At 39.4% G+C, this 19,100-nt stretch overlaps 1 protein-coding gene across 5 annotated transcripts in view; it reads right to left on the bottom strand.

The window, feature by feature from the left end:
* ndst2a (N-deacetylase/N-sulfotransferase (heparan glucosaminyl) 2a) overlaps nt 1–19,100 on the bottom strand; it is a 112,576-nt gene that overhangs the window by 67,348 nt on the left and 26,128 nt on the right. The window contains exon 1 of one of the 5 annotated variants that reach the window (XM_060872825.1): nt 5,424–5,672. The exons of the other annotated variants lie outside the window; for them this stretch is intronic. The gene's annotated coding sequence lies outside the window, so the exon portion shown is untranslated. Of the gene's footprint in view, nt 1–5,423; nt 5,673–19,100 lie in introns of those variants that run through there. 5 annotated transcript variants of the gene reach the window in all.

Raw genomic sequence — 19,100 nt, 5'->3', positions numbered from 1 at the left:
AAACAGAACAGAACCAGAATCTTTTACATTTAAAAAGCTATGTATGGTTACTGAATTTAAGTCCATTTACTCCCTAAAACACACTGCTTTTATCTTTGATATTTCACCCATTAAAAACATCGTAATAGTGGTTTGAAGCATGTAAGAAACATCAAATTTACTTCTTTTTGCTTGCTTAATGTGAAATAACGTCAGTTTCCACAAAGGCTTTTTCCTCAACACTGTAGCTTGCCACAGTACCTACATCAGGACCGTTGACCCCTGCGTAAAAATCCATTAACATAAGAGCATATTGCAAGCTGTGCCATTATGACTTTTAAAATCAGCTTATAATCAACTTTTAAAGACTGGCACAAGGAAAGATGTGATTGGGAACAAATGTTCAGGCTTCAAAAAGTCCTGACCAGAAGGAGATTTTACATTATTCAACGCACCGGGTGATCAAGGCGACTTTAAAAGTTCGACAGATTTTATTTATTTATTTATTTATTAAATTTTTGCTGAAAAATCAGAAAATACAGCATGGTTTGATATACCAGCTGCTGTAAGCCTGGAGTTTGCAGATAGAGAGAGTTTGTACGTTACTGCAACTACAGCAACATCATAAACAAGAAAATAAGGCACGATAAGGGCTTCTAGAAAATCTCCTTTATTAATCAATGTAATTAAGTAATAGAAGCATGAAATGTGAAAATGCCAGTTTGACCTGATCAGCCTGGTCAGAGCAAGCTAAATGTATTTCTTTCAAAAATAATCATTTTTTCTGATCCGTTCTTTTTTTCTTTTTTTTTTTAACTAATTACTTTTTTATTATTATTATTATTATTATTAAATATGGGCTTAAAGATTTTTCTGCATCTCTTCTATTTTTCCTCGCCGAGAGCACTAGTATATTTTGGCAAAGAGCTTATCGTAGAGCCATGTTGATGGATTAATTACCTCAGGGAGCTCCCCTAGATTTGCTGTAGTCGGCTCCATCGAAAAAGAACAAGAAGAAGAGGAAAAAACCAGAAAAGCCAAAAGCAGCAAAGTCTCCCTCCTGGTTTTTATTTTGAAGCACTGCCATACATTTTTTTTTTTGTGTTTGACTAGTAATGTGTGGCTAATGTTTCATCATTTTATCTCACGGAAATGTTAGTTTTCCGAGGCTCCCAATAAAGATAAAGATATAAAAATATTGTGCAAACCACATTTTGAGGGGTGGATGGTGGGGGGTGAAGGGATCGGAGAAATGCTTAGTCATCTGAAATGACATTAATGGTCTATTGTCACAATAGTAGTCTGGATAATATGCCTCATGATGATTGGTTTGAAAAAGGTAAAATGTTTATAGCGGTATCTTTGGAAGCCGTGCGCTAAGCTTTATAGGTTGTGCCGTGAATCGTTTTATAAGGCTGACGGACAAAGTAGTAGATAATAAGGCCAAATAACAGGGGGTCTATATTCATTAGAAATTATTGCAAAAAGAAAAGCTGAATCCAGCAATAAACACATCTCCTCCTTCCGTCAGACCACTGCGTTTTTGGATTTTTTGGCTGCTCAGAGCAAAAGCTTTAGGCAGCTGCAGAAGCCTGGGTGTATTTTAATTGGCCAGGAGGATTAGAGAAATGAACATAGCATTATATTGAGCTGCTGCTTAGCACAAAAATAGCTGGTCGATACCAGTGCGGTACAGCGGCGACAACTCAGAAGTGGCATTAGAGCGACTCGGGAGTAAACTCGGTCTTTTCTTTATCCTCAGATTCCTGTAGCCTTCTCTTTCTCCCTCATGTCCAACACGAGAACCATTTCCTCTGTTGCTATGAGAAGGTGTGAGTGACATACTTGCTCGATAATGGTTATAGGATACGTGCGGTGGCTAGGTGCTGATGAACATCTCTGACGCCTCACATAATCTAGGCTTGTGAAAGCAGCAGACTCGGCATTCTGTAGAGTTCCTCATGCTTATCTAGTGCTCTGGGGAACATATAGACCCTATAACCTGTGATAATCTGGGCTACCAGATTATTCAGAGCTAAAAAATAACGCTGACACAAGGCGGCAAGAGGGAAAATGGGTGTCATTATTGGAACATCTATCTGCAAATAAAGAATAATAACAAGGCTGCGCTTCCCAGTCTGGCAGTAAGGACTGTTACGTTCGTGTAGACAAAGACTGCTCTGTCATCAGCATTCAGCCTGCCAATCCCACAGTGATGCCTAAGCATCAAGTGTGTGACATAACACATGTAGAGGTGAATCTTTTTTCACGACAGGTGTCTCTTTCCAAACCTTTGGTGTAAAGATGCTGAAACTTATTTTGTTTGCCTAGAAATGCTACACAATTAAAAAAAAAAATTCAAAGCTACTCAACTTAAGCATCGAATCTATCTAACAAGAGCGTTCTCTTTTTTACCTGCTGTGTTTACAGCTGGAGTGAGAAGGAATTCATACTTTTATTTTTATTTTTTTTTTGATAAAACCTTGATTAGATTTTTGACTTTTTTTTTTTTTATTATTAAATGCTACTCTATTTTTTTAATATACTATAGAGTTGTTTATCAAATACATAATAGCAAGTCAGAGAGCTGGACTTCACATCAAACTGTGGTCTCTCCTGGTGGTCCAAAGTCTACTCTCTTATAGTTATGTTAAAAAAAAGGTCTCAAATGTCAAAATTATGCACCCTGGTCAACAAACTACAGCTTAAGTCTATGGGTCGGTGTGGGTCGAGAGATTTATGTAAACCTAGCCAGCATTAGAGAGATCTGTTGGAGTAACAGAACAGGTACTAAGTGGAACTGGAGGCCAAAGGCAGCAGTCTTCATGGGCTGAACACTTAATCAGCAGCAGTTCCAGCTGCAATAATGAGTCAGTCACACATGCTGCATGTTCTGCCAGCTATATTTCCATCATTATTATTACTTCTACTGGCTCACATATTGTACAAGTGGGGGAAAAAAAAAAAGAAGTTATAATTTTATCGAATACCAGAGATGCCTGGTTAAGCAAAGCTTCAGTATCATGCCAAGGAGGAAGAAAGATTTAACCAGCAGCAGAAGCAAGAGGCAGCAGCAGAGGTAGGTTTACAATCTCCAGAGAACATAAAGAAAGTGAAAGAAAAAAAAACAACTAAAATATACCACAGCGGATCGGCCAAGACGTGAGAAAAAGTATCCATCATATCATATTGTGGAAAGAGGTATAGCCACAAGGAATCTGTTAACACCTTCATGCGTATCGTCATCCACTTATTTATAAAAAAAAAAATTAAAATAAAAAAAAAAAAAAGCCTTGAATTGACTGTCCATAAAATATTTTTAGGTAAACAACTCGAGAGCATTGAGAGAGTAAATGAATGTGAATGTCCGCAGCTCCCTAAACCATCTGTCGTTCTCAATTTTCGCTTTTGATTAATTTTCGAGAAAAAAACATCATCATGACCAAAAAATTTAGCAAAAAAGTGGTTTGGTGCCAGACTCCACTAAACCCTAAGGTGTGTTTTCACACTAGACATGTTTGCTGCAGTCCCAATCTGCCCAAGTGTGATTGTTCCCGGTCCCCCTGCAGAGCTGGTCTGGTTTCAGACTCCCTTGATTCTATTACACGCCAGTGAATTTATGCTCATCGTACGTCATTAAACAAATGTGCAATGGAACACAGCACATACAGCAACTCATACAATGATGTGATTATAAAACTATTTTGTAGCCTTGGTGCATCTTGACTGTGTGTATTTCTTTAGCCTACTGTACATTATGTTCTCTTTCCAAAGCGTTTCTTCACGTGAACAAGCTTGAACATCATGTACACGGAAATGTTTTTTTTCCTTGTAGGGCTCACAGAACAAATTTCTCAAATTGTTTAAAATCTTGACAAATATCTTAAGACGTAAAAGCAACAGCTCAACAAATGCATTTTTTTTTAAAATATCTAACAGTTTAAGAGGCAATTATTGTGTCCTCTTGTTTCTATGCCATTATGTCATACTCTATGTAGTAAAGAGAATAGCTTCTCAAGCTCAAATGCCCCTTTTCCACCGAGGCAGTTCGAGTGCTGGTTCGGAGCCTAATTTAGAACCAGTTCTTTCTTTTTCGACAGCCAAAGCACCGGCTCTGAACCAGGAAAAGTGGTTCTTAAGTAGCACCAGAACGTTGCTGGTCTAGACTTAAGAACCACTTGTGTCAGGGGCTGTGGGCGGGGCTATTGTTAGCGCATTTGATAATGTACCTTTAGTATACCCATGTTTAATACACTTTTACTTTACCGCAATATTATCAGCACACATGATAGTACTTTATTGCACTTTATGTGGCTAAACACTACTTACAAGTACTAGCCCTGTCTTTGTTTTATGTAGCACCATGATCCTGGAGAGACGTTGTCTCATTTCGCTATGTACTGCAACAGCTATATATGGCTGAAATGACAATAAAAGCTTCTTGACTTGACTTGATAGTAGGTAGCTACATGCTAAGGCTAACTTTTTTCTGTGTTAGTGATAAAATAACGTTATGTACTTTCTCGATTACTACCTCCGTTTATACAGATTAAATGGAGCTGCACGTACACGTTGGATTCGCCGAGTTTGGGTGTTAATGTAGGTTCACAAAGCCATGAGCATTAACAGTAAAGCAACATCCGCCATTGTTGATGTGTTTGTGTTTGCCGCTGCTGCGCTAAAGTTGCTGGGACACGTGACACGTGACACGTATACAGTGACGTCAGACTCGGCTCTGTGATGGCTCTCTAGCCGGTGGAAAGACAAAACCGGTTCTTAGAAGGTTCGCCAGTGGAACCAACTTTGAACCAGCACCAGTGCTAGCTCTGAACCAGCACCCGGTTCTTTTTGGTGGAAAAGGGGGGGAAAATCCAAATCAAATTAAATTTAGAGAACAATGAAAGGAATTTGACAAACCTTAATATGCTTTCTAGTGCAACATTACATTTGTAGAAGTTTTCATGCGAGCCTGACTGCATTGAAGCAGAAGCTTTCACGAAGAGCAGCATGATGTACCTAGAAATTGTCCACTTCTCTAAGCTTTACAAGAAAACACTCTACTTTAAAAAGCCTGAGAGGCTTTTCCCCGGATCTGCGCTGTACAATACCTTTAGAACTACAGCACAAACCTGCTTTACTCCACAGTTCAGAGTTTATACAAACCTGCTTTCAAAAAAGCTGCAACCTTTTCACTCTCGCTCAGAGTACAAAAGAAAAAAACACACCTTTTATTCCCTTGAGGGAAAAAAAAAAAAATGTCAGAATAGGGGAAACGTTATGCCTCCACCTGTAGTCCGTGAGAACAGGACAGACCCGAATTCACCCGGCGTTGTTTGTTACATTTGTTCTCCACTAGAAGAGGGTGAAGTTCACGTGTTGACATTTGCGAACTGACAAGCACTTGGCCTCTCATGCTAATGCTACAACATGTAATTAATACTCACCTACGCACGCACCGGCAGACAGAGCACAATCTACGATCCACTTAAAGGTCATTCAGACAGCTTTCAGCATCCTTTCGGTAGCAAAAGAGAACGTGAGACTTCAGGAAGTGTTAAGAGCGCGCACTCACTTTTTATATCTTACTTCTAGAAAACGGAGGAGAGACAAAATTCGTTCCTGTGATGTCGAGAACGTTTGTTTCCTGCAGAGCTTCACCGCCGTTACTCTCTCCAGCGAGCTGTAGCAGCGTAAGAGCTGTACCTTGACCTGTCACTCACTTCAGGGAAGAACAGCCTTGACAAGGGAATGCAAACTGAGGGGAAAATTCAGAGACATGTTTCTCTCCGCCAAGCATTTTGCATGCTGGGAGGAGAATCTATTAGAACAGACAAATGCAAGTATCGCACTGATCTCTACTGTGCACAGGTCCCCATTCAACTGCTTGTTAATCTCCAGGAGGGGGAGAAAGAAAAAAAAAGTGCACACGCATGTGTGAGTCTCAGCAGTCATTTTCATACGGTTGTAAAATAGAACAGGGATAAAATGGACTAGAGAATGGGAGCTCCTTGCATTAAAAACAGAGACCTCCCTGCATCCTTCATATCCCTGGTAGTAGAAGCAGAGATGCTGGTGATGAAGAAGAGCGGATTTCTTTTAACTGTGCGCTTATACGTAGGATTTAAAAAGCCACACATCCTTGTTAAAATGGCAGGGTTTTGGAAGTGAAAGAATGGAACTGAAATAAATTCATGGCAGATATTTTCTCACCTTTAATGTGAAAGAATAAGAAAGGAATATTTAAAAATATGAATTTAGGTGGAAATATAAAACTTCCAATAACCTGTCCACCCCAATCTATTACCTTGCTGCAGCACCTTTGGATTTCATTACACCACTCAGTCCATCAGCATGGCACATCCTGACACCACGGCAATATTCTCCTACTCTTTCTTTCAAAAACACTACATTCAGGTCGCACATATTTGGAGGTCTGAATTCTGGACAGATCATTCAAAAACACGGATCTTTTGGTTAAGCCTTATTTTGACGTGTGCTTTGGGTCACTGAGGTGTTAAAAGGTAAAATTCCTTTTCATCTTCAGCCTACTAGCAGACACCAGGCGCTAAAATCAGCTGTTCATGATTCCCTCCATCATGATAAAAGCCTCAGTTCTACATCATCCCTTAAGGCATAATGCTTTCACCATCACGCAGCACTGTGGGTATGGGGTTATTTTGGCAAATATATATTCTATTTATTTATTTATTTATTTATTTTATTTGCACCAAACATACCTTTTCAAAATCAGGGAATTATTACACCATTTGAAATTGGTATCAGACCACAACACATGGTTTGGGGTGATTTATTTGAGCCTGGATGTTTTTGTGAGACAGGACTAGCCCATAGACCAGAGAGATTGTTGTCACATGCAGAGAACAGCTCTTTTAATGCTGCTGAATAATTTTGTTGATGGCAGCTGTATGATAATTACTTTTGAACACAGGACTGAAAATGACAGCCGTATCCACAATTAAAGATCTGAAATCTATTTAAAATAAATGAATAAATAACCACAACCTACTAGCTTTATTTGATAATTGCAATTTATATGTAGTAATTTCACAGTAAGGTTTTAAAAATGAACAATTTTTTTTATCATAAATTATCATCACAAAAGAGAGAGACAAAGACAGACAGACAGACAGACAGACAGGCAGAGACAGACAGGCACAGGCAGAGACAGAGAGAGACAGACCGAGAGACAGACAGACAAAGACAGAGAGATTGACAGAGACAGACAGACAGACAGAGACAGACAGACAGAGAGATTGACAGAGACAGACAGACAGACAGACAGAGAGATTGACAGAGACAGACAGACAGACAGAGAGATTGACAGAGACAGACAGACAGACAGACAGACAGAGAGATTGACAGAGACAGACAGACAGACAGAGAGATTGACAGAGACAGACAGACAGACAGAGAGATTGACAGAGACAGACAGACAGACAGAGAGATTGACAGAGACAGACAGACAGACAGACAGAGACAGACAGAGAGATTGACAGATACAGACAGACAGAGATAAAGACAGACAGACACAGATACAGACAGACAGACACAGAGAGAGACAGACAGAGACAGACACAGAGATCGACAGCGACAGACAGACACAGACAGAGAGATTGACAGAGACAGACAGACAGACAGACAGACAGAGAGATTGACAGAGACAGACAGACAGAGATAAAGACAGACAGACACAGATACAGACAGACAGACACAGAAAGAGACAGACAGAGACAGACACAGAGATCGACAGCGACAGACAGACACAGACAGAGAGATTGACAGAGACAGACAGACATACAGACAGACAGACAGAGACAGGGAGTCTTTAAGAGATTAGAGCAGCCTGTGTAGCTAGATGTCCCCAGCATGGATTAAAAAGGAAATCATGGGGAGAGGGCTTTTATACAGTACTCCAGCTCCATGCTCAGGACATCTGCATGAGAAATCAACAGAGCAGGAATACTACAGATGAGCCTGTGTGTGTGGGGGGCAGAGTGACATTCATTCCAGTCCCAGGCCTTCTATTAAATCAACACGGAGGTGTTCTGCACAATCCAGCCAGCCCAACATTCAGCAGGCATCCCACAAGCACACAATTTAAAAGATATACTGACACATACCCACAATTCAGTGCTAGTAAATAAACCTTATTTATTTATAACATTATAATAAAAATAGTTTAAATAGGGAAATATTATTTAAGTCTTGATAAAAGTCTTGATTGAAATCAGCAGACCGGAATGTTTACCCACATGAACCAGGTAATGAACACACATTGTTATCACTCTCACTCTAAAATACACATGACTGATAAAATGACTATTACATCACATTACCAAATTCCATTTTCAAGTAAGTACCAGTTATCGAGCTAAAAGTTTAATCCTCTAATTTAAAGAGTAAAGTTGAACGTTTTAGCACCCAATGTGATTTGAATACATTTCATATACAACTCTAATGTGTTTGCTAGCATTGCTGTGAGACTGAAATTAAACGGAAGTGTAAATGAGAACCGAGATGTTGACTGAGACCACAAGGTTTAGTGCACGCACTGGTATAAATATAAGCCTCGTTCATCATTACGCCCATATTCTGTCGTCCGTCATTTATCATTCATACTACGGCGCTTGCTCGCTCCTCTTCAGGTGTTCACTCTGGCATGTTGTGCTCTTGTGCCAGACTGCTTTGCATAAACTACACCCGATCTTACAGTTTAGAAAATTATCCTAAGTTTTTTCCTCCACATTTTCAACTGGATGTAGCTTCTCAGAATGCAAGAATAAAAAAAATTAGGTATAGTGATGTATAAAAAAAAAAACATGGATGCAAGGTTACAAATAGAAATACAAATCAACGTAAAATCCCTCCAGACGTCTTTCTAAAGTCTATGGCATATACCGTGTGCAAGTTTAAAATGACTTTCCCTGGGCTTCATTTTGGATTTCCTCTTTGTTCATTTTCCATTAAACAGTAGAATATCATTGGCTAGAAAATGACAACAATGACTTATGGTTGCATTTAAGGACATCTCAGGTTTAGAGAGTTACAGTCTGACTGCAGACTCCGGCTGCTCAAGCCTGGAACCCTTTTAATAAAATGGTCCAGAGACGGCGACTTGACTGATAAACGACGTTGTGTGTTTTCACATTAGTAATCATCATATGATGGATTTAAAAAAATAAATAAATCTAAAGGAATGCTTAACACCTTACAAATATTCCCTAGACGTAGCAGTTATTAAACAGTCATAAGCACTTAGCCCTGACTGGTGTGACAAGCGGTGGTCTTTCCAGCACACGGACACAATAATTATGGACATGGTGTAACGGAGCGCAGCACTCCTGCTAATCTGGGTTTAAAAACAACACTAAGATAAAGTGTTTATCCAGCTCAGTGAGGCTGAGACAGACACATGGGAATGGTAATGATTTAATGTTCTTTTATGTGGCCCATCTCCACAGGTTACTGCTGGACAGTGTGTACTCAGTCTCATCTGCCTCCCCCTCCCATCTGCCCCCATACTATTCTACCACAGGAAATGAAACCTCCACCTTCATAGCATTCACGAGAAGGCCACTGCAAGCAGAGTCAGAGCTAGAAGGATTCCCGAATGTACCAGATTTAACCAATCATCTGTTCATTTTAATGCTGTACCACTGGTTAAGATGCTAAACAAAATTAAATGTGTTTACTGCTTTTTTGGATGCCTTCTAATAAAATAGAGACGAGGTTTATCCTAAAAAGCAGAGCACCTGAAGCTGAGATACCGTCATCATATTGCTTTCTCCAGCTCTAGTTTAAACTTCCCATTAGGACAGAACACCAGCAGTTTAACCCCCTTTAATCAGAGTACCACAAGGACAAGGGTGTTTAAAATGGGCAAAAAACAAGCGGAAAAATAATATAAATAAATAAAACATCTGGATGAAGTGTGCATAGTTAAAAAACTGCTGAAAAAAAAAATTATCCTAATAAATAAACAACATTTCCCATAAGCTAAGGGGCCTGAATCCAACAAGATTCTCATTATTTTGCTCTCCAGGCAGCAGGAAAACTATTAACACAACAGCTGGACTCAGACAGAGGGGCAGGAGAGAAGAGGAGAAAAAAGGGGAGGGAGGTGAAGAAGGAGAGAGAGAGAGAGAGAGAGAGAGAGAGAGCGAGAGAAAGCGCGAGAGAGAGAGAGAGAGAATGCGAGAAAGAGAGACAGAGAGAGAAGAGAGTGAGGGAGAGAGAATGTGAGAGAGCGAGAGAGAAAGAGAGAGAGACAGAGAGAGGAGAGTGAGGGAGAGAGAATGTGAGAGAGCGAGAGAGAAAGAGAGAAAGAGAGAGAGACAGAGAAAGCGAGAGAGAGAGAGAGAGAGAGAGAAGAGAGAGAGAGAGAGAAGTGAATGACATGAATAAAAACAAAAAGAAGATGAGCAAGCTGGGAAAAATAGCAGAAGATTCCTGATTGTTTCATTTGATTTTATATCACGCTTAATCATTTCTCACACACTCACACAGGCAAGTCATGACATATCTTGAAGATATTGGATCTGTGCCTGCCTGTCTATAATAAATGAGAAAAAGATACATCGGGGTTTTGAATTTTGTTTTGGTTGCTTTAACCGATACAGTTTTTCTCACTTAACGCCCAGCATTTCCATTTCAGTCGTGCAAATGAGATTTCCAGCAGGATTACTTTTTTACTTCGGCAGACATGAAACTGGGATGATCTAATGCCCGGGAAACGTGTGGTTTATGTAGGCGACAGGCCTGTCAGTCACAGCTCTATTAAGCAACAGAGAATCACAGGGATTTTTTTTCTGTACACGCTTTGCTCTTCCAACAAGATCACAGACATCCAAGATCAAAGAAAGATCGCTGACAAGCAGATTTCTCTGGGAGGGGAAAAAGTATGCACCGTATGGCACCGGCAAAAAACACAATGACACACGGTCAGTGACTGAGTGAAGAAAATTTCACCACCTTTGATGGAGAGTGATTTCGTCAAAACACACGTAAGAGGTGTTCGAACACACACGTCTACACTCCAGACGTCCAAATAAACCAAGAGCTACGATGCACCGTAATATTCAATTCACCTGATTGTTCTTTTGTCACAGCTCTTATTATATTATTTAGATGAGAATATAACTGACAACAGCTTTTCCGATCCACAGGGAAAGGCAAAGGGGGAAGAGAGAAAGAGCGAATGTAGAGCAATTCTAATATACAGTGCAGAGACGCTTCAGGGACCGAACGAGAGAAAAGCAAAAAATACAAAATAAATAAAAATAAAAAAAAAAAAATCACACAAATATATACACGTGTAGATTTCAGTACCGAGCTCAAAACCGCTGACTGAGAGCATGCCTATGTACATCTGTTCACAATACACACATTATAGATGGATTTGCTGTTCTACAACTTGTTTAAGACAACAAAAATGGAAGTGGTGAATTTTTTTTAAGGTACACGCTGAAATTGTGGCTTTTCTAATGTATTTCCAACCAAGTAAAACGTTTCAAACTGCTCAAAACCCTTTTAAACAACCAGGTCTGTGGGTTTGTGTCTTTTTTGCTCTGCTCTTTACTAGGCAACATTGAAATAAAACGAGACCCTGATTTGTGAGATGTACCATTCATCAAATGCTCCAGTACCTCTTTTGTAGTACTTGTCTGGTTGGGTGAGTGCTTTTGGAGGGTGGGGGAATGAATTTTATTACTCAGCCCTAATGTTAAGTGTATTTAGATGTTGACCGCAATAAACAGCTGTGCGCTGGAATGCAGCTGGATCGCGGTCTCGTGTAAGCCACGACGGCAACTGCTCATTCGTCTACGTCGCGTGTTAGCGTCCAGGTCCGGCTGAACAAACCGTTACATATTAGACGCAGGAAAAGGTAATGATTTAGAAGAACAGGCTGGTAACAGAGGACTGCATTCCTCACCAACAGATCGCTCACAGGTTTGGTATGCACGATTCGGACTTCCTGCACATGCAGCGCTCTTTCTTTTCCTCAGAGAGAAGAGCCAAATATTTGCTTCCATCTGCTGCCACCAACGTCTGCACTATTCTAGCTGCATAAATCAGTTACTAAGAGAAGCATTTGTATCCAAACTGACCCTAAACTGGCTTTATAACGGCCATGGGAAAGAGAAATGTTTGCTACAATCCAGGAATTGGGCTTCAGGGAGATGAACCACAGCTCTCTGTTCCCCACCACAGCGGTTTTATAGCTTATAGCATAACATCATCCGTGAGCTAGAACGTCAATGTGTAAGGAAGTCTCAAAGTCACATCCCTGACATGAATCTTGTTTTTCTCTAAAGGTACAGCAATAACATTTTGCAGTTACGGCCTGTGCCATGTTCTACTCCAGCGTGTGGATTAATGTGATCAGAATCAACAAGACATCCAGTCTAAAAATAGAACAGACACTACTGCTGCTTTAGGACATGATTCAAACTAGAAGACTTGATCATACATGCCCAAGATTTGAGATTCCCTCACTAAGTGTTGTGAGCATAAAAACGTCCCTGTACACACCAGTGTCACTTGTTACATTTAACAAGAGCGTGTCATTTAGTTAGCACACCAACATTAGCAGTTTGGGTTTTATTGCGATCTCACAGTGCTACGTTTGTGGATCGCTGACCCAATTAGCTCGGCTCCGCGCTCGGTGCTCGTTCTGCATTTACGCCGTTTGGCAGACACCCTTATCCAGAGCGATTTAGAGAAGTGCTTTGAAGTCTCCATCGATGAATGAGTCCTGATACTGGTTCACTAGGTCACAGACCAAGAATGCAATCAGTCTGAGAACTCTGTTGGGGAGGTAATAGTAATGGGGTAATGGGGAAGTAAGAAAAGCCCACATTTTCATAAGTACTCTGGGAAAGACGTACGTCTTTAGACGTGGTGATCCAGCTGTTCAGACATCATGGGGAAGTTCATTGTACAACACATCACTAATACCAATCTAGACAGCTAACTTTACCGTCCTAGCTAAAACACAAAACCTTACTTATAGTCGGGCGCAGTGCTCGTGCGGGGCTGTGTGTATCGTTGAGGCTGATTATGATGACTTCGATCAGGCTGAAAAACAGGCTTGGTATGAAAGAAAAGCTTTCTCTATTGTGATGCTTGTGGAAAATTGGGGGCGTAGATTTTGGCTGTATTACTTTCCGACATGGCGTAGGAAATATTCTACTGACTAAAACAGAAACCTAGAAATTTTATACTGTACTTATTTATTTATTTATATTTGAGTATTTTTTCCTCTCCTAACTCGCTCGTGCTAAACGTTCTAAATTCTGAGTATGAAATGTTTCTGACCTGATGTTTACATTTCACAAAAGATTTTTGGCAATATTTGATTAAAAAACACTTGCTTATGAGACCAGCAACAGAATGGACACACAACTGGGTAGTCACATAATCCACCTGATAATCCACCTAATTTGCAACTCCCCTGGTATTAAAGCCAGTGTAATGGGGTGAATTTAGAAGTGTGCAAAAAAAATTATATATACATACATACATACATACATACATATATATATATATATATATATATATATACACACACACACACACACATATACACACACACATACACACACATATATATATACACACACACACACACACACACACACACACACACACACACACACACACACACACATATATAAATATATATATATATATATATATATATATATATATATATATATATATATATATATATATATATATATATATATATAAAGCAATAAAAGAATGTATCAGTTTCTTCATTCCTCTAAAAAAAGTAAAAGAAAAATCCAATTAAAACTTCCACAAACTTCTCTGATGTCACGTCTGTAACTCTTGAAAACAATGTTCTTTTAGCGTGTGTGAGGAATTAAAAGAAAAGCATGGCAGTATTTTAAGAAAGAAAATGCTTTAAACTGGTATGAATTCGGTCACTTGCGTATTACGGATAAACATCAGCTGTTATTCCATACTCATTTGTAATAAATTAAAATATTCCCTGGTTCCATGGAAACATATTTGGCTGCTGAATGATAGAAGGCTTATTTAACTAAAGTAAGGCACAATAATAGCATATTTACAAGCTGTTCCATTCAATAACGTACTAATCCCAGGACATAAATCATTAATAATTAGTTCTTTGCATGCCAGAAAATGCGAGACGGGATGTTTACTAGCTACGCTGTGGCCTGTAGATGAAGACGCTTTGGCAGGGTAACATCTGCCATCAGTAACCGACTTTACTCTAACCTGCTGGGGTCGGAATTACAACTCACCTAGGGGAGCTCTCATTTCCATCTGTCTCTCACTGCCAGTTTTAATGTTTTTATTCTCAAGCTACATGGGCAAACAAATGCTTTTTTTTTTTTTTTTTTAGATCCGTTTATGTCTGAGAAATCATTCAGGCATTCTTTGAGCTGCTGGATTTTTGTGGCTCTTCAGAGGACATGTATTTGGTAAAGAGACTGAAGGCCGAGCGATCGGGAGTCAGGTCAGAGCATTAAACCTTGCTAAAACCTTCAAGAGACAAACTGGGTTTGGAGGAGGCTGATCAGGATTCGAGCGCACTTGACTGAAGGACTGCAGAGAGGAGAAAAGTACATCAGATAGAGCCGAGGGGGAGACACAAGACACGAGGTCAAAAAAATAAAATAAAAAAGCGTGGTGGGAGAATGTGGAAGACAGCATAAAAGCAAATGGTGGATGTGGATCAGACACAGAGGAGCAGAGAGATAGAGAAAGAGAATTTGAAGCTATTTGCTGGAAGTACTCTAGATTAGATCATCTTCAGAATAATCCTGAATCACTCGGAGTGCTCCTCCACAGAACACTGCGGCTCGGGCAACAAACACAAACCCGAGAACTAACTGTATCCTCTGTGTAGGTGTGTGTGTGTGTGTGTCTATACCATTGCATAATTCTCCTCATGAAAGTAGCACTTTCTCTAGAGGTTATCAGGTAGCAATTTGATATACGAAAATTAATATCTACATATATTTACTACATAATATCTGTATATTACTACATAATATCTGCAAATTATAAACTAATACACAATAGGCAACAATTAATTTGCAAAACAATCCAGGCATTTCACTGCTAAAATGAGATGTTAAACATTATGTTGTGTGTGTCTCTCTCTCTCTCTCTCTCTCTCTGAGAGTGAAAGGAAGACACACACACCCACGTAATTGGCAGCTCATACACCTAACATAAGAAAATAATGAGCCCTCACTCACTTTCACACAATCTGATTTTGAATTAAAAATGAAGAAACACTGAAAAATGTTCAGTGCACTTCTGTTGTGTAGATTTTGGGGAGGGTCACTAGAGAGATGGGGAATTAAAAAAAAAGCAGAGAGGAAAGGATGGACTCCTTCAGAGAAGCACAAGAGCTATGTGAGACAGTTAGCCTCTAACTCCTACAGTCCTAGTGCAACTCTATTAAAATCACCCTTGCTAACTTCATCTAGCCAGTGCATCCTATGGCCTTGAAAACATAAATCCTGTCTCCCTGAACAGTTTCAGCAAATGAAGCAGCACTGCTTGTGACAGAAACGTAAGCAACAGGAGGATTTATAGAGTCTGTGGTCATGGACAGAGGACAAGGCTTGGAGCAATGTGCGGAGGAGCTTGGGGTGGGCATGTAAAGCCACTCTAAATACTATACACGCTGTGGTCATGTCTTATTGCTAATGCCACAACCCAAGATTAACACCAACATTATGCAAATTTTGCTGTATAAAATTTAGAGCTTAATCTCGAGTCTCTCATGTGCCTAATCTAAAGTTTATGTTAATATTTCGGCCAAAAAAACGAACATTTCCCTGTAACACAAACCGAGTGGATTATCAGATACAATTAGCTCGACATTATCATAATTTTAGCTAATAATACTCCATTACTCGTCAGTAACTAGCTAACATGTTTGGCTGAGCAACTATAGTTAAGGTAAAGCTAATTATAGCAGGGGTATTAAAACAAGCAATCCCGATTAATTTAAAACCCATTAGGAGATAGCAGTGTGCAAACATTAATAAAAAACAGCTATAAGCACAGGGAAAAGGTCAGTAAATTGTCTACAGGTAGTAAAACAAGGTGAATAGACTTTCAATATAATCTTGACGTTACGATGCTCACTCGACAGAGTCCACCCATTTTGAGTCAGTGATAAAAGGCCTTCAGGATTATACAGCGTGTCCAAATGATTTATTTTAATATTGCTCCTAGGCACCAAAAACTGCCAGACCAGTGCAGGATCGTGCTGTGAGTCAGGATCTCAAGGGCTTCAGCTTTAAAACACTGGTCTCTAGGACACCCTCCATCTCTCAGTGCTCAGGGAAAGAGCAGACAGACATCCCAGCATGTCGGGACTAGGTAATACTTGAACGCTGGCACACAAGACCATGATACTCAGCTGGGTGGTAAAAAAAAAAAAAATAAGGCCTCCAAAACCAACACTGAGCTCCTCTCTCGATCTTGCAATGCTGCAAGGGAAGTGTGATCAATGCGAGGTCTGCAGGGTATAAATACTGGAACTCTCCAACCAGCAAAAGAGAACTTACCCATGCTAGCACGAAGCCTCTAGCAGCTGTACTGCACAAGGAAGGTATGAGTGAAGAAATAAATATGAGGACTTAAAGAAACACAAAAAAATAAACAAAAAAATATTGTGCTACATAGGAGTCGACCATGAAACCACCTGAAAAGCCATTCGGTAGGTCTCTGGCTCTCTAAAAAGCAGTGGAATCTACTTCTTGGTTTCCTTGCTGATAGTAACACAAAGTGCGACACCGGTTAATGTAAAATAAAATAAAAAAAAAAAGGTAGTAACAAAAACCATGACCTTAATCTGCATTATTACTGATTTCTGTCATTTCTGACACTGTTCTGTTATTTTACAGACTGTTGGATTTATATGATAATCAAGGACCTTATTAATTTTCATTTCATTTTGTTCTAGTCCAACTGAGACATGCTCATCTCCCCAACATTGAACTGTGACAAATGAGAAACTACATAGCCAACTGATTTATATAACTGTGGTTATTGAACACTTTAAGGCTTTGTTTAATGCTAGCTCTAATTCCGTTATTTTCTAGAGGTTTATTCGCCTAAACGCAGCACAACGCAGAATCAGTGTTTAAAATTTTGGTGATGATTTCAGCTCCTTCAGATTTAACACAATAACACAGAACGTCAAACAGAAAGAAAGTTAAGGAATGCACTTAAAATCATTATTTGTTGTGCAGGCCAGCCCTTCATTATGCTGCTATAAATACTTACAATATATTGTGCTTATGGTCTGTATACCGCCAGTTTCAATAATAAGCACAAAGACAATTTCTGCACGTTAGTTTTAAAAGGGAAGCTGGATATTAACGCTTCAGTGAGCTTTTTAACTTGGACCTACTGTCTCAAACAGATGCCGAGCAAAAACAAAGGCGCAAAGAGGCACAACGCAGACCGTGTTTCCAAAGACGTTCTTCCGTTAGGTTTTGTCGTGGGCGTAAACACAACACGCTTTATTAAAAGTAGTGATCTGCATGACTCACTCAGTTTGTGTGTCAAGCATTTGAGCAGTGAAGATCACTAAAATACATATCTTTATATACAGTAGCATGAACCGGCAAATAAATAACAGAGCTCCTTTCCGTGAGTGACCCGAGCGATTGCGTCAGGTCGGGTGACGCAGACGGTGTTCGAACGTGGAGGCGTAACAGGCACAAAGGCTGCTGGAGTGGATCTTTAATAGAATGTAGAGAGACCTGTAAGCTGATTTCCCTCCATAAAACAGCATATATCATAAAACAAAATCCATTACTCAGTGACAAACTCCTACTATATACAAAATTAATAGAAAATGGAAAATGTATTACAGTAAAATAAAAAACTATTATATCGAGCGCCAGCATAACGACAAACTTACATCTCGAGCTCTCCTTGTTATCTTATGAAAAATTAATCCCAATTTTTCCTTGAGTGGTTCAGAGCACATTGCACAGCTCACTTAAGACTGAATATCACCAACAGACACTAAATCTTAGAGCTTTCTGGTGTTCGAGTGAGACAGACAGGGACCTTTTAGTTACCTGATACCAGTTAATGTCTAGCAGTCGGTCGAGGTATAAACGTCGCTCTTACTCTCCTTAAAGCAATAACTGGTTTGTTCGACTACTGATCGGAAGGTCATTGGTTCGAATGCCAGGTCCACCAAGTTGCCACTTCAGGGCCCCTGAGCAAGGCCCTTAACCCTCAATTGCTCAGGTGTATAAACTGAAATAAAAATGTAAGTCACTCTGGATAAGAGTGTCTGCTAAACGCTGTAAATGTAAAATTTCTCAGACGCTTGCAATATCTGTGACAAAAAAAAAAAAAAGCATCCATCATAAGCTGATTAATATTAAGATGTACACTTTCACATGAGCTGCATCAGAAATCGCATGAGCTAGAAACACTCTTCTTTGTAATTTTTCAAACATTACCATAAAAGCAGCTTTCGGAATAAAGTGCGACGACGGCGCTTAAGTCTAAACTCCAATTGCATAAACTATTACACCTGTCTGTCTGTACATTAGCATTAAATAATTAATCACATCTTACCACAGCTTTTGGTGTAATGACTTAACATAACTGCCTGCATTATCCAAGAGATCTCAAATTAGCTAATGCTTTTTTTTTTTTTGCTGATTCTGAAACCACAAGCTCACTATTCTTAGGTGTTAACCACTGGACCACAGAGAACTTTGGCGAGACTGCAGACAAAAGCCATTTCATCATGATTACTACATAACAGATTAAACTTAAGCCATTTACTATAATGGGATATTTATTTACGGAAAATAAACTAATTGTGTCGAACGTTTTAAAAAAAGATCTTAATCCTAAATTAAAAGGTGCACATTTATTTAGCTTACAGAATATGTAAGAAATAAAACAGAACTGTGTTTGGACGGGATTATACGTACACTTGAGACCCTGGAATAATTTCTTATTTTTCGACTGTGATTATTTCCATTTGACTCAGTCGTGTCAGTGTCTTTTCTCCATCTTCCTCTGAGAAAATTACCCTTTTCGCAAAA

This window comes from Tachysurus vachellii, chromosome 6, assembly GCF_030014155.1.
Source record: "Tachysurus vachellii isolate PV-2020 chromosome 6, HZAU_Pvac_v1, whole genome shotgun sequence".
Taxonomy (NCBI): domain Eukaryota; kingdom Metazoa; phylum Chordata; class Actinopteri; order Siluriformes; family Bagridae; genus Tachysurus; species Tachysurus vachellii.
Note: the sequence above shows the minus strand (reverse complement) of the source record. Positions and strands in the feature narration are given on the sequence as shown.